At 40.7% G+C, this 14976-nt stretch overlaps 1 pseudogene; it reads left to right on the forward strand.

Moving 5' to 3' along the window:
* The first annotated feature begins 460 nt into the window (after window positions 1-460).
* On the forward strand, window positions 461-807 carry LOC102270164 (large ribosomal subunit protein mL53 pseudogene; annotated as a pseudogene).
* The last annotated feature ends 14169 nt before the right edge of the window (window positions 808-14976 follow it).

Genomic DNA, 14976 nt, shown 5'->3' on the forward strand with positions numbered 1-14976 from the left:
AAAACCAAAAATACTCACAGCCTCAGTTGAATCCAGTGACTACATGGTCTCAGGTATGACCTGGCCCCACAACAGAAGAATTTGAGCTTATTGTCAAAAACCACTATACACAATCACCTAAGTGACTTTACTAAAGCACAATCTGACAGCATCACTCCTCTGCCATCACAAACTTCAGCGAACCCCCATTGCCCACAGAACGAAATCTAAATGACAGAGCCCTGCCTCTCTTTCTAGCCACATCTCCTATCATCCCCCACCTCAGATTTCACGCCCCAGCCATACTTTTGAACACACAATATTCTCCTTAAGGATTCTATATCGAGTGGTCCCTCTGCTTGAAACTGTCTTTCTTCCTTCCATCTTTGCCTGGAAAGGTCCTGGAAAATTTCTACTCACCCTGCAGATCTCCAATATCACTTCCTTCGAGAAGTCCCTCTGGGCCGGAATGGGTGTCAGCATGGCGGCGGCCTTGGCTCGGCTCGGACTCTGCTCGGTCAAGCAGGTTCGGATTCAGTTCTGTTCCTTCAAGAAGAACTTGGAACCGACGAAGACCTTCCACCAGGCAGTGAGCAGCGAGAAAGTTCGCTGTACGAACCTCAACTGCTCAGTGATTGTAGAAATGAGGCACAACGGCTCCGAGCCTTGCGTGGACGTGCTGTTCGGAGACGGGCATTGTTGATTATGCGCAGCGCGCACCTCACCGCCCACACCGCCCAGGAAATGCTCACGGCCTTCGCCTCCCACATCCAGGCCAAGGGCACGGCAGGAAGCAGGGACAAGCCGAGCGCCAGTACCAGGCGCTGACAGCACAGAAGAAACCAACAGATTTTAACCTAAGACTGCTATGGACACTTATTTAAGAAGAACTCAATTACTCAAATCACTATCTGGAGGGCCAGGGAACGCCAAAAAATGGAAAGAGGCCTGTGACTGCTAACATAACCAGTGTTTCTGGGATGAGGAAAGATAGGAGGGGTGTGGACAAATGTGAATTTATTTCAGTTTCTTACCATCACTTACTGGTTAACCCTTTTGAATTTGGCTTCTCCCTCCACTACTCAAGGTACCTCTTACTCTTATTATAAATGCTGTTTTCTCAGTCCTCATCTTTCCATTTCTGTAGCATGTGCCACTCTTCATTCATTCCTTGTGGAACTTTTCTTCCTCTGGGGTCCTTTTTCTTCTCTTAACCATAAACGTGTACTACTCTCCTTTGTCTTATTTTTGGGACATCTTGTCTTCTGTCATGACTTGAACTATCCTCTTGGGTTAAACCCTACATTTCTGTTTGGCTCTAATCTTAAATTCCGTGCTATATAGTCAGGGTACCTACTACCGAATTTCTCCAAATTATAGCAACACTCTTTGTCCAAAATAAAACTGATAATCTTGCATACTGTCTATAACGACCCTTGAACAATGACAGGTTTGAATTGCAGGGTCCTCTTACATGCCTATTTTTAAAATAAATACTACATTACTACATGCACAAAAAGAAGTCCCTCTGGGTTTTCCATTCCCTATCCCACCACTGGGCTTAGATAAATCAGCCCTCCTGCTTACACCCACAAAGATCCACTTCCTTGGTTAAGTGCCTTACTTCCTATGTTGCAATTGCCTATTTCTTTATCAGTCTTTTTGACTGAAATATACACTCCTTAAAGACTGAGAATTCATTTTCTTCACTATTGTATCCCCAAACCTAACAGAGTACCTGACACATGGTAGTATCTCAGCAACCCACCTTTTGGGTTTTGGGTGAATGAACAACACGCTGGCCATCTATATAAGGTCAACCCCTATTCCCTCCCTCCCTCTCTTATCTGTGACCCAAATTAAAGCCCAGTACTTCTGGTTGTCCTTCCTGGTCCTGGAGCATTTTTAAAATTACAGCAACGTCCTTCCCATCCTAGACACCTCCACTTCCGGTCATTTGTTCTCCCTGGCTCTAGTAAAACTAGTGTTACTTAAATTTGACCAGTCTTCTCCCGCTACATCTGAAATCCTCTGAGCCAGGTGTAGCAACTTCTTTTCACAACATTAAGACAGGCTACCAGGCCACAAAACAGATGACAATCCCTTTACACACTTCAGGGAGCAGCACCAAGGAAACAGCACTTGAGAAAGCCATTGACAGCCTGAATATTCACGGCATTCCTATAGACGCAGCACTTCTCTCCCTCTAGGAGTAAAGGCCCCAAAAGCACATCCGAGAATGTTCTGAACCTCCATAGGTGTAAACAAGCTCCACCTTTGCAACACAATCTAGATAAAACCAAATATAAAAGTCTGCACGATGGATGAAGCCAACGCCTCCTCCATGATTTCCCTTCTGGGAACTATGTGAAGTTCCTTATTGTCTCCACAACCATAAAGGATGAACTTGAAACTCAGATCCTTGCCTTGCCATCAGAAACATTCAAGTTTGGATCAGTCTTTCTAAGACCAGATCTTTGTGAACTATTAGAGACTTGTCACATATACAGAAGTATAATAGGGTTATTTCTGTCCATACAGGTACCTGGACTCTTTCACATTTCTCCTATTAAATCTCCCAGGATGGCAAAACTTTATCCACAAAGGGTCAAAGATATGTAACTCCCATCACATGGACCTAATTCCAGGAACTGGAAACATGGTTTTAAGGATGAAACTGACTTTGGGGGTTCCCCTTGGAAAGGGTCTTCCAGACTTACTAAAGGGCCATTGAGAGAAAGTTTCATCCCACCTCAGGGAAACCCAAGGACGTACTTGCAGTCAAGGGCTAGTCATGACTTCTTAGCTATATCCAAAAAGAATTTTTGTACTGTACCTGGATCTCCAGAAGCAATCTGTGACTGTCTGAGAGCTGGTAGGTACCATCTCTGAACTGCCTCCACTGTGGATCATCAGAGGACTATCAGATTTAGTAAATAAAAATATAGGACAGTTAAATTTGAACTTTAGAAAAAATCATTATTTTTAGTATAAGTACATCCTATGTACTATTTGGGGCATGTTGTTGTTTTTGTTGCTGTTGTTTAGTCACTAAGTTGTGTCTGACTTTTTGAGACCCCCTGGACTGTAGCCTGCCAGCCTCCTCTGTCCATGGGATTTCCCAGGCAAGAATGCTGGAGAGTGTTGCCATGCTACCTGCCCCAGGGGACCTTCCCAACCCAGGGACCAAACCTGCATCTCCTGCATTTTTCTTTACCACTGAGCCACCAGGGAACTTACCTTAAAAACATACTCATTGTTTTCCTGACATTCATATTTAACTAAACAGCCTATATTTTATCTGTCAACCCTACTCATCAGTAATGATGGAGGCTCATAAAGATCTGAGAGATGCCTCAGAGCATCCTTGACTATAATTAGACATCCTAAACAGTAAACATGAACTTTGCATGCCAATTTACTGGCTATGATGAAGTATATCTCAATTTTAGAGTTTTTTCCTACTTACCACTGTCACTATCTTCTTTATTTTAGAGAGATGTTTATTTTTTTCCCAAACTTGATAGTTCATTAAAAAGTATTTGAAAGTTCGTTAGACAAAGGGAAAACAACGTGATTCTAAAAAGTTAAGGAAAAGTATTGTGGAGATCAAAAAAGCAAAGCTTAATAAGCAGACCTCTCTAAGGATATTTTTCATAACTTGATATCCTCCCACACCCTGAAAATATTATGGCATCAAGAATATAGAACTGCTTTCACAATATTGTAAAGTAATTATCCAATTAAAATAAACAAATTTTAAAAAAGACTGTAGAACTGCTAACCAAGTATATGGCATCCTTATGAGTCTATCAGACTGAAGATGCTGCTATACTAGCTGCCCCAGGGAGTTACAATGTGGAGCTCTGCTCTTTGGGACAGAAATGGTGAGTTTTGCTGTGGGCCTTTACCTTGGCCCGGGTAATACTACACTCCTAGTACCTGTCAACTTTAAACACTTTTCTACACACTTCCATTTTTCTATTACTATTTGGACTACACCTTAGACTTGACATTACATAAACTGAATTCAAGAACCTATGTTTAAAAGCTGGTAGGAAATCTTGAATCTACAGCTTGCAGTCCCTGGCTTACTTTCATTTCAGGTGCATAAGGGTTTTTAAAAGTAGTCTGTTTAGTTACCTCATATCACAACTCTATGCCTGTGTAAGAAATATGAAAATGTAACATGGTATTTAAGTTTTAGTTGCATAATCCTCAAGCATCCCAGAGGGAGGCAATAAAGCAAAATGATTATAGAGGCATGGATTTTGATTTGCTCCAGTGTTTTGGGCAAGTTACTTGGCCTCTGTATTTATCTGTCATAAGGGGGTTATAATTGTACCTAGTTCATGGGTATGTTGTAAAAAGTATATATAACATAGTCAGAAGATACAGATATTGTGTAAGCACTCCACAGACATTGACTATTAGCTATTGGAAATATTTTTCCGTGAAAAAAACTACTTAATCATTGAATGACTCAGTGGGAGTGAATGAATCATAGAATCACAGCATGTTGAAAGTGACCTAGTTCACACTCTTGTGAAAAAAAGAAAAAAGTGTGTATGTGCAGAAAATGACTGAAAGTTTATATAACAAATAGTTAATCATGTCAACTTGGAAGACTGGAATAAATCAGGAAAGGACCAAAGAAAAATTAGATGTGATTCAATTTCTTATCATTTGTGTTTTCACGCTGAGACTTTTAATACACAATTTCTTTAATTTGGCAGGATAACTATTTCAAGTTTTCCTAATATATCTGTATTGTAATTTCAGAATTGTTGGCATTCCTTGCCATCTTTGGATCTGCACCCATTTGAGTCAGCAGGCCATTCTGGACAGAGATGATAGAACAAAAGTAAAGTGAGAGAAAAGGAGTCTTTGAAACAGGAACAACTTACAACCAAACTTTGAGGAAAGAACTTGATACAAAACAAACATTCTACCTTGTGATGAAAATAATTCCTCAGGCTGGATGGAGAGATGTTGTAGGTGACTGGACAAGGAAAACGACTAGGAAGAAACACACACACATGCAGAATAAGCACTCAGGGACCACTCTGCCTTTCTGACTCCGTACAAGCTGTGTCTCCAGCAGCCAATGATTCACTCATGGATCCCCAGCAAGAGAGGTACCACAGGGGTACCAACTTATTCTGAGTCCATTATGCCCAAACATTCATAAACGCTTGTCTAAATTGTGAGGAATATACTCTGAATGTTTACAAGAAAGTTAGGAAATGAGACAAAGTTTATTTAAAGAGGGAAAAAAAAGTTCAGGAAGGTAGGATGGTAGAGAGACAAGAAAAGGACCTTAAAAGATAGAAAGGATTTGCCAAAGAAGAGAAACAAAAAGAAATTATTTCTAATGGGTTAACCTGCAGCTAGAAAGTTGCTTCCCTCATAGATCAGTCGGTGAAGAATCTGCCTACAATGCAGGAGACCCGGATTCTATCCCTGGGTCGGCAAGATCCCCTGGAGAAAGAAATGGCAACCCACTCCAGTATCCTTGCCTGGAAAAGCCCATGGACAGAGGAGCCTGGTGGGCTGCAGTCCATGGGATCACAAAGAATCGAACCCAACTGAGCAACACACAACCCTGATAAGTGAAGACTATGGAATAAGACTATGGAATAAAGTAGATAAACTTGATCAGAAGCAGCTGAGAATAAGGGAAGAAGCATGACTACCTAATTATAAATTTGCTGCACTGACGTTCTAGGGGGACACTAGGAAGGGGCAGTAAATGTTCAAGAGATGACAGTAGCACTTGGAAAGTTGTTTTGGGGGAAAATCAGTCTTAAACAGTCTGTATCTGAGGAGGGCACATATGAGCAAGCAATGAAAATCCCAAGTGCATACGTTTCCTTCACTGAGTAAACCCTGGTCAGCCTTGAGAACAAGCAGGACTTTAGGAGATCCTTGAGGCACTGGACCTAGATTTTATTCATCAGGACTTAAGAAAACACTCTTAACTCAGATCTCCTTTCAAACTCCATCTTTCCTTCTTGAGCACATTTGGCCTCCACCCTCCCCCTCAAGCTGTGAACTAAATGCCACAGAGCAAGACAGATCAACTACCATGGTTCACATCAGTGGAGAACTAAAAGCAATAACTAAGCAACAGGACAAAAAGGTATATGAACAAGAAGAGAATCTGATAAGGCAGCAGATTTCTGTGACAGTGTGGACCAAGTCAACTTTACATGACTGGTATCGCCTCAAAAATAAGCATCCTTATGGGAAAAGTTCTCAGAAGGCAAAGCCTGGCTCTCTAGGGGTTCTGTACCCTCCCAGCCCACTCAAGGACCTCAGTAACAGCTTTGCCCCACCGCCATCTCTCCCTCTTTCTACTCTCAGTTCTTAGAATTTTCTCCACATTTCTCTTGAGGTATGGAGGAGGAGGTGATTCTGGCCAGCTCAGACTCCTCTAGGATCCCAGTAAGATGCCTATCATTAACCTGCCACATTCTGAAAGCTCCTTAGGTCTCCCCATTTGGCGAGATTTTCTATGCTTCAAATTGCTGGAGATGGCCTGTTGGATGGTAGCCAAAGGCAAGTAAGGAGATCAAGCTAGTCAATCCTAAAGGAAATCAACCCTGAATGTTCGTTGGGAAGACTGATGCTGAAGCTGAAGCTCCAATACTTTGGCCACCTGATGTGAAAAGCCAACTCACTGGAAAAGACCCTGACGATGGGAAAGATTAAGGACAGGAAGAGAAGGGGGTGACAAAGGATGAGAGGGTTGGATGGAATCATTGACTCAATGGACATGAGGTTGAGCAAACTCTGGGAGATAGTTAAGGACAGGGAAGCCTGGCATGCTGCAGTCCATGGGGTCACAAAGAATCAGACATGAATTAGTGACTGAACAACAACAAAAGGCAATCAGGAATGCTTCAGGCAGCCAGGCCCTTATTGACTGTCAGATGTCTTTAGGGATAGTCTAGGAAATATTATTTACTCTCAAGAAGGGAGGGAAACAATCCAGTGGTCCAGTAATGCTTGAATGGAAAATAAATGATGCTATGTCCATACATGGGATATCAAAGTCAAAAATAAAAGACCTACATCTATATGAATGGATATGGATATATTTTGAAAACATAATATGGATTGAAAGAAAATAATTGATAAAGGATGTTAGATTGTATTAAGTTATGTAAATATTTAAATTAATTCAACATAATGCTATCTATATATGTATATTCAGTTCAGTTCAGTTGCTCAGTCGTTTCCAACTCTTTGCAACCCCATGGACTGCAGCACGCCAGGCCTCCCTGTCCATCACCAACTCCTGGAGTTTACCCAAACTCATATCCATCAAGTCAGTGATGCCATCTAACAATCTCATCCTCTGTTGTCCCCTTCTCCTCCTGCCCTCAATCTTTCCCAGCATCAGGGTCTTTTCAAATGAGTCAGCTCTTCCCATCAGGTGGCCGAAGTATTGGAGTTTCAGCTTCAACATCAGTCCTTCCAATGAACACTCAGGACTGATCTCCTTTAGAATGGACTGGTTGGATCTCCTTGCAGTCCAAGGGACTCTCAAGAATCTTCTCCAACACCACAGTTCAAAAGCATCAATTCTTCAGCGCTCAGCCTTCTTCACAGTCCAACTCTCACATCCATACATGACCACTGGAAAAACCATAGCCTTGACCAGATGGACCTTTGTTGGCAAAGTAGTGTCTCTGCTTTTTAATATGCTATCTAGGTTGGTCATAACTTTCCTTCCAAGAAGTAAGCGTCTTTTAAAGTCATGGCTGCAGTCATCATTTGCAGTGATTTGGGAGCCCCCAAAAATAAAGTCAGCCCTGTTTCCTCTGTTTCCCCATCTATTTGCCATGAAGTGATGGGGCCGATGCCATGATCTTAGTTTTCTGAATGTTGAGCTTTAAGCAACTTTTTCACTCTCCTCTTTCACTTTCAAGAGGCTCTTTAGTTCTTCTTCATTTTCTGCCATAAGGGTGGTATCATCTGCATATCTGAGGTTACTGATATTTCTTCTGGCAATCTTGATTCCGAGATGAAAAAATAAAATTTATCAAAAAAACACATTATTTACATTTAATAGCCTCGTTTATCTAGGAAACCCAAACGAATCCATAGATAAACTAGTAGGAACTAATAATATAGTTGAACAGGCAAGATAGTCAACAAATTTTAAAAATCAATCAAGTCCCTCTACACTGGCAATAACAAAGTAGAAGCTGTAAGAGGAAATAAAAAATAAGATATTAGAAATAATCACAAGCACTGTGTAAAGTATTGAGGCCTCTGCTGTTGTTGTTCACTTACTAAGTTGTGTCTGACTCTTTGGACCCCATGGACTGCAGCACACTGGGCTTCCCTGTCCTTCATTATCTCCCTGAGTTTGCTCAAACTCATGTCCATTGAGTCAGTGATGCCATCCAATCATCTCATCCTTTGTCATCCTCTTCATTTCTTACCCTCACTCTTTCCCAGCATCAGGGTGTTTTCCAGCGAATCAGCTCCCCGCATCAAGTGGCCACAGTGTTGGAGCTTCAGCTTCAGAATCAGTCCTTCCAATGAATATCGAGGGTTGATTTCCTTTATGATTGACTTGTTTGATCTCCTAGCAGTCCAAGGAACTCACAAGAGTCTTCTCCAGCACCACAATTCAAAAGAAGCAATTCTTTGGCTCTCAGCCTTCTTTATGGTCCAAATCTCACATCCACACATGACTGTTGGAAAAAGTATAGCTTTGACTATATGGACCTTTGTAAGCAAAGTGATGTCTCTGCTTTTTAATACACTGTGTAGCTTTGTCATAGCTTTCCTTCCAAGGAGTGTCTTTTAATTTCATGGCTGCAGTCACCATCCACAGTGATTTTGGAGACCAAGAAAATAAAGTTTGACACTGTTTCCACTTTTTCCCCTTCTATTTTCCATGAAGTGATGGGACCAGATGCCATGATCTTAGTTTTTGAATGCTGAGTTTTAGGTCAGCTTTTTCACTCTCCTCTTTCACCGTCATCAAGAGCTAAGCATATGTAAAAGTAAATAACAACCTGCGTATGACCCATTAAGCTCTGCCTAACCCAATGATTTAAAAGAGACTGTTCTTATTTTGTGAGAACAGACTCTCTTCTCAAGTAGTAGGTCAATAAGTTAGAGTGGATCAAAGAGCAGCACTTGAAAGATGGGCTAGACTAAGCCTCTTCATCACATATACATATGCTAAAGCCCAGACTTTTTCTGGAAGAAACACAAGCTGGAAGCAAGACTGCCAGGAGAAATATCAATAACCTCAGATATGCAGATGACACCACCCTTATGGCAGAAAGTGAAGAGGAACTAAAAAGCCTCTTGATGAAAGTGAAAGAGGAGAGTGAAAAAGTTGGCTTAAAGCTCAACATTCAGAAAACTAAGATCATGGCATCTGGTCCCATCACTTCATGGGAAATAGATGGAGAAACAGTGTCAAACTCTTTTGGGGGGCTCCAAAATCACTGAAGATGGTGATTGCAGCCATGAAATTAAAAGACACTTGCTCCGCAGAAGGAAAGTTATGACCAACCTAGATAGCATATTCAAAAGCAGGGATATTACTTTGCCAACAAAGGTCCATCTAGTCAAGGCTATGGTTTTTCCAGTGTCATGTATGGATGTGAGAGTTAGACTGTGAAGAAAGCTGAGTGCTGAAGAATTGATGTTTTTGAACTGTGGTGTTGGAGAAGACTCTTGAGAGTCCCTTGGACTGCAAGGAGATCCAACCAGTCCATCCTAAGTGAGATCAGTCCTGGGTGTTCATTGGAAGGACTGATGCTGAAGCTGAAACTCCAATACTTTGGCCACCTCATGCGAAGAGTTGACTCATTGGAAAAGACTCTGATGTTGGGAGGGATTGGGGGCAGGAGGAGAAGGGGATGACAGAGGATGAGATGGCTGGATGGCATCACCGACTCGATGGACATGAGTTTGAGTGAACTCCGGCAGTTGGCAATGGACAGGGAGGCCTGGTGTGCTGTGATTCATGGGGTGGCAAAGAGTCGGACACAACTGAGTGACTGAACTGAACTGAAAGCCCAGACAAGTTGAGTTACTTCATCAAAGGCCCAATGTCCTAATTCAAAGACTAGCATTTTTCACTAATACATAAGATGCAATCAAATTCAGTATCTTGGAAAGAGACAGGAAAAATAAATCAATCATATAGTTACTTAAGTAGAGAAATAGCCATGACAGAATTATAGGTATTAGGGGAAACTGATGTGCAGAGTTTAAAATGTCAGTAATCCATAGGGAAATTGAGACCATTTAAAATATTCATATTAAACCTCTGTATTAAAGACATTCAAAGCTCTCTAATCAAAATGTTAATTTTACAATAGATATGGTATGATACAGTTAATAGATCAAAATTCTCTATAAAGCTATAAATCATGTATAAAACACCTACATATGTAAATTCATGAACCAAAAGTCTTGAAATCAGACAGCTAATGATTGATAATCTCTGCAAAACATAGTAATAATGATCACCTCTCCAGAAGGAAGTAGTCTTGGGAGTGGGGTTGGGGTGTTATGAAGGTGAACTTTTATACATTATACCCTTTAAAAATAATTTCATTATTTATAAAGAAACTATTCCTAACATTATTCCTAAATTTTAAAAATATATTGTTGGAGAATACTATGAAAAATTAACTGGTATATCTATTATTTCTCTTTGCCCCCTGGATTCTTTCCCCCACCCAGGCGGCAAGGCATTCTGAGTTTACCACATTCAGAAGGTAAAGAAAATTCTTAGCTTTGGAGTGTTAAAAAAATAAATAGGAGCCATAGTAGAACATGTGAGAATTCTGTGAACAACAACAAAAAAATCTCATCTCAACTGAGAAAGTACTCCCTCCAATGAGGGGTGGGAGAGACAGGGAGTGAAGGATTGAAGGATTGAGGGAGGAGACCCCTGTGGCCAGGGACATGGAAATGGTGCTTGGGGCCAGGCTGATATTCCCAGGAACAGAATTAGTTTCTGAAGACATCCAGCCTGCATGTGATCATTGCCTCTAGCCACCACTGCCCATCTCAGACTCAGGAGGGCCACATACACAGTCTGTGTGGCAAGGATTGTGGCCATTCCTTATCTGTGAGAAAGCCCCAAATATTTTCATTTTTTTGCTCTAGTTCAGTTAAGTGGATTTCAGGGAGTTCAGTTACATCTACTGAACTAGAATCCTAACCAACAGTTAAAAAAAAAAAAAAAAAAAAGATAAGCTCAAATATGACTTCAAACTGCATGGATGTTACATTCTTCTGAGCATGATTCAGGCTCTTAACTCAAAATGTGTGGCCCTGCAGAGAAGACAGGCTTCCCAGGTAGTGCCAGGAGTAAAGAATTTGCCTGCCAATGCAGGAGGCATAAGAGATGAGGGTTTGATTCCTGGGTCAGGAAGATCCCCTGGAAGAGGGCATGGCAACCCACTCCAGTACTCTTGCCTGGAAAATCCAGTGAACAGAGGAGCCTGGCAGGCTACAGTCCGTAGAGACACAAAGAGTCAGACGTGACTGAAGTGACTTATCACACATTGCAGAGAAGATACATTGTGATATGTGAACTTGTATTGGTCAGAAAAGTATTCAAGCTGCAGGCCTCAATTCCCTCTTCCACAGTCAACTTGGATCTTGCGAGAATAGGTAAGCACAGCGATAATTGCTTCCTGCAACGCTAAATCCTGCCTACAGGCCCTCATGTTACCCTCAGTCCATGCTTACAGGGAAGTCTCTATCCCAGTAGGAACAGCAGTGAGAACTCTCATATAATGACCAATTTCCTAACAATTTATGTGGAGGTCAGCAGAACAGAGAAGTCAAAAAATATCTCAAGAAAGTAAGACATGATAAAGACTTAGGAAAAGAGGGGAAAAGGATAAATCTTGGTAAGTTCAAGAGCAGGAGAAAAGGAACCAAGGTGAAGATCATAGAGTATGCAGAAAATGTCATAGTATGAGTGGAATCTCCCAGGTGGCATGAGTTTGGAAGGGAGGGATAAACTTCAAATTCTAAATTCGTTGGGATGACTGTGAGAGGAGACACTCGGGATCCTGAAGGGATGTGTCTGTATGGATGAGAGAGCCATTCCCAGATGGAGAGACTGGGGAACATGAAGCCAATATTTTAATTGGAGTATAGTCAATTTACAATGTTGTGTTAGTTTCTGGTGACCAGCAAAATGATTCCGTTTTATATATATGTGTGTGAGTGTGTACATTTTTTCATATTCTTTTTCATTAGGTTATTTTTATTGAATATAGTTCCCTGTGCTATATAGTGGGAACTTTGGTTATCTATTTCATATTTAGTAGTTTGTATCTGCTAATCCCAAACTCCTAATTTATCCCTCCCCATCCCCTTTCCCCTTTGGTAACTGTAAATTTGTTTCTGTGAATCTGTTCCTGTTTTGTAAATAAGTTCATTTGTATCATATTCTAGATTCCATGTAAATCATATATTTGCCTTTCTCTGTTTGATTTATTTCACCAAGTGTGATAATTTCTAGGTCTGTCCATGTTGCTGCAAATAGTATTATTTCATTTTTTATGGCTGAGTAGTACTCCACTATATATATGTACCACATTTTCTTTTCTTTTTTAATTTATTTTTTTATTGAAGGATAATTGCTTTACAGAATTTTGTTGTTTTATGTCAAACTCAACCTGAATCAGCCATAGGTATACATATACCCCCTCCCTTTCAAACTTCCCTCCCATCTCCCTCCCCATCCAACCCCTCTTGGTTGATACAGAGCCCCTGTTTGAGTTTCTTAGCCATACAGCAAATTCCCATTGGCTATCTATTTTACATATGGCAATGTAAGTTTCCACTTTACTCTTTCCATACATCTCACCCTCTCCTTCCCTCTCCCCAGGCCCACAAGTCTATTCTCTATGTCTGTTTCTCCACTGCTGCCCTGTAAGTAAATTCTTCAGTATCATTTCTCTAGATTTTTCTAGATTCTGTATATATATGTTAGAATATGGTATTTCTCTTTCTCTTTCTTACTTCACTCTGTATAATTGGTTCTAGATTCATCCATCTCATTAGAACTAGCTCAAAGGTGTTCCTTTTTATGGCTGAGTAATATTCCATGGTGTATATGTACCACAAACCCTTATCCATACATCTGTTGCTGGACATCTAGGTTGCTTCCAGGTCCTAGCTATTGTAAATAGTGCTGCAATGAACAGTGGGATACATGTGTCTTTTTCAGTTTTGGTTTCCTCAGGCTAACACGCCTAGGAGTGGGATTGTTGGGTCATAACGTGGTTTTATTCCTAGTTTTTTAAGGAATCTCCATATCATCTTCCATAGTGGCTGTTATCAATTTACATTCCCATCAACACTGCCTTTTCTCCACACCCTCTCCAGCATTTATTGTTTGTAGACTTTTTGATGATGATCATTCTGACCAGTGTGAGGTAATAATATCTCATTTTAGTTTTGATTTGCATTTCTCTAATAATGAGCAATGTTGAGCACCTTTTCATGTGTTTGTTAGCCATCTGTATGTCTTCTTTGGAGCAATGTCTGTTTAGGTCTTTTCCCCACTTTTTGATTGGGTTGTTTGTTTTTCTGGTATTGAGTTGTATGAACGGCTTATATGTTTTGGAAATTAATCGTTTGTCAGTTGCTTCATTTGCAATTATTTCCTCCCATTCTGAGGGTTGTCTTTTCACCTTGCTTATAGTTTCCTTTGCTGTGCAAAAGCTTTTAAGTTTAATCAGGTCCCATTTGTTTACTTTTGTTTTTATTTCTGTTACTCTAGGAGGTGGGTCATAGAGGAACTTGCTTTGATTTGTGTCATCAAGTTCTGCCTGTGTTATCCCCTAAGAGTTTTATAGTTTCTGGTCTTGCATTTAGGTCTTTAATGCATTTTGAGTTTATCTTTGTGTATGGTGTTAGGAAATGTTCTAACTTCATTATTTTAATGTAGCTGTCCAGTTTTCCTCCCAGCACCATTTATTGAAGAGGATGTCTTTCCCCCATTGTATACTCTTGCCTCCTTTGTCAAATATAAGGTCCCCATAGGTGCCTGGGTTAATTTCTGGGCTTTCTATCTTGTTTCATTGGTCTATGTCTCTGTTTTTGTGCTAGTACCATACTGTCTTGACAACTGTAACTCTGTAGTATAATCTGAATTCAGGAAAGTTGATTCCTCCAGCTCTATTCTTCTTTCTCAAGACTGCTTAGTTTGGGAAGCAGGCTTATTATTTTTATCTAAATAATAATGACAAAACCAGATCCCTGGAACCATTGTTGATTCAATGAAGCCCAGTGGAAGTCTCCTTACATATCCTGAGGAAAAAAAATAAACCCATGGGACTTTGGAATTAGACCTTATTCTGCTTAAACTGACAAAAATCTCTGAACTGCAAAATGATTTCCTTCTATAAGTCCTACCAAAACCTGATTTTGGCCCCTTACCCAGATGAAGAAGATACATTATTCCTCCCTTACCTTAAAGACCATGGATCATACATCAAAGTGAGTCTTCAGTGCCTCCCAGAGCCTTTGACTCTAGTGGATGGTAGCAGTGATGAGAAGACACAGTTCAGAGGTGATACGGTCAAAACCTTGAGAGGCTAGAATCAGAATTTATTTAGAAAATGAAATGCATCAGAATTGGCTTAGATTTCTAACATGGTGATCTCTTCTCCAAATTCCTGATGGAGGTCAGATGGCCCCTCATTCAGCACTATAATAATGTCTTACCATCTCAGGAGGAAACTGTTCCACCAACAGCTTCAAGACTGAGAAAATTCCTCCTTTGTCCCAGTGTTTCATTGTGAAAACATGCCAGTCTCTCTTCCAGGCCAGCCCTAAAGACACATACACCACCCTCCATCCTCTGAAGTTACTGGTCACAACATTTTCAATCATGACCCACTGGACACAGTTCCCACAGCACCTGCCACTTCCCAGTGACTTTACCTGAACTCAGTGTGGTCTGCCATGCTTTCATGTGAA

Source organism: Bos mutus, chromosome 7, assembly GCF_027580195.1.
Source record: "Bos mutus isolate GX-2022 chromosome 7, NWIPB_WYAK_1.1, whole genome shotgun sequence".
Taxonomy (NCBI): Eukaryota; Metazoa; Chordata; class Mammalia; order Artiodactyla; family Bovidae; genus Bos; species Bos mutus.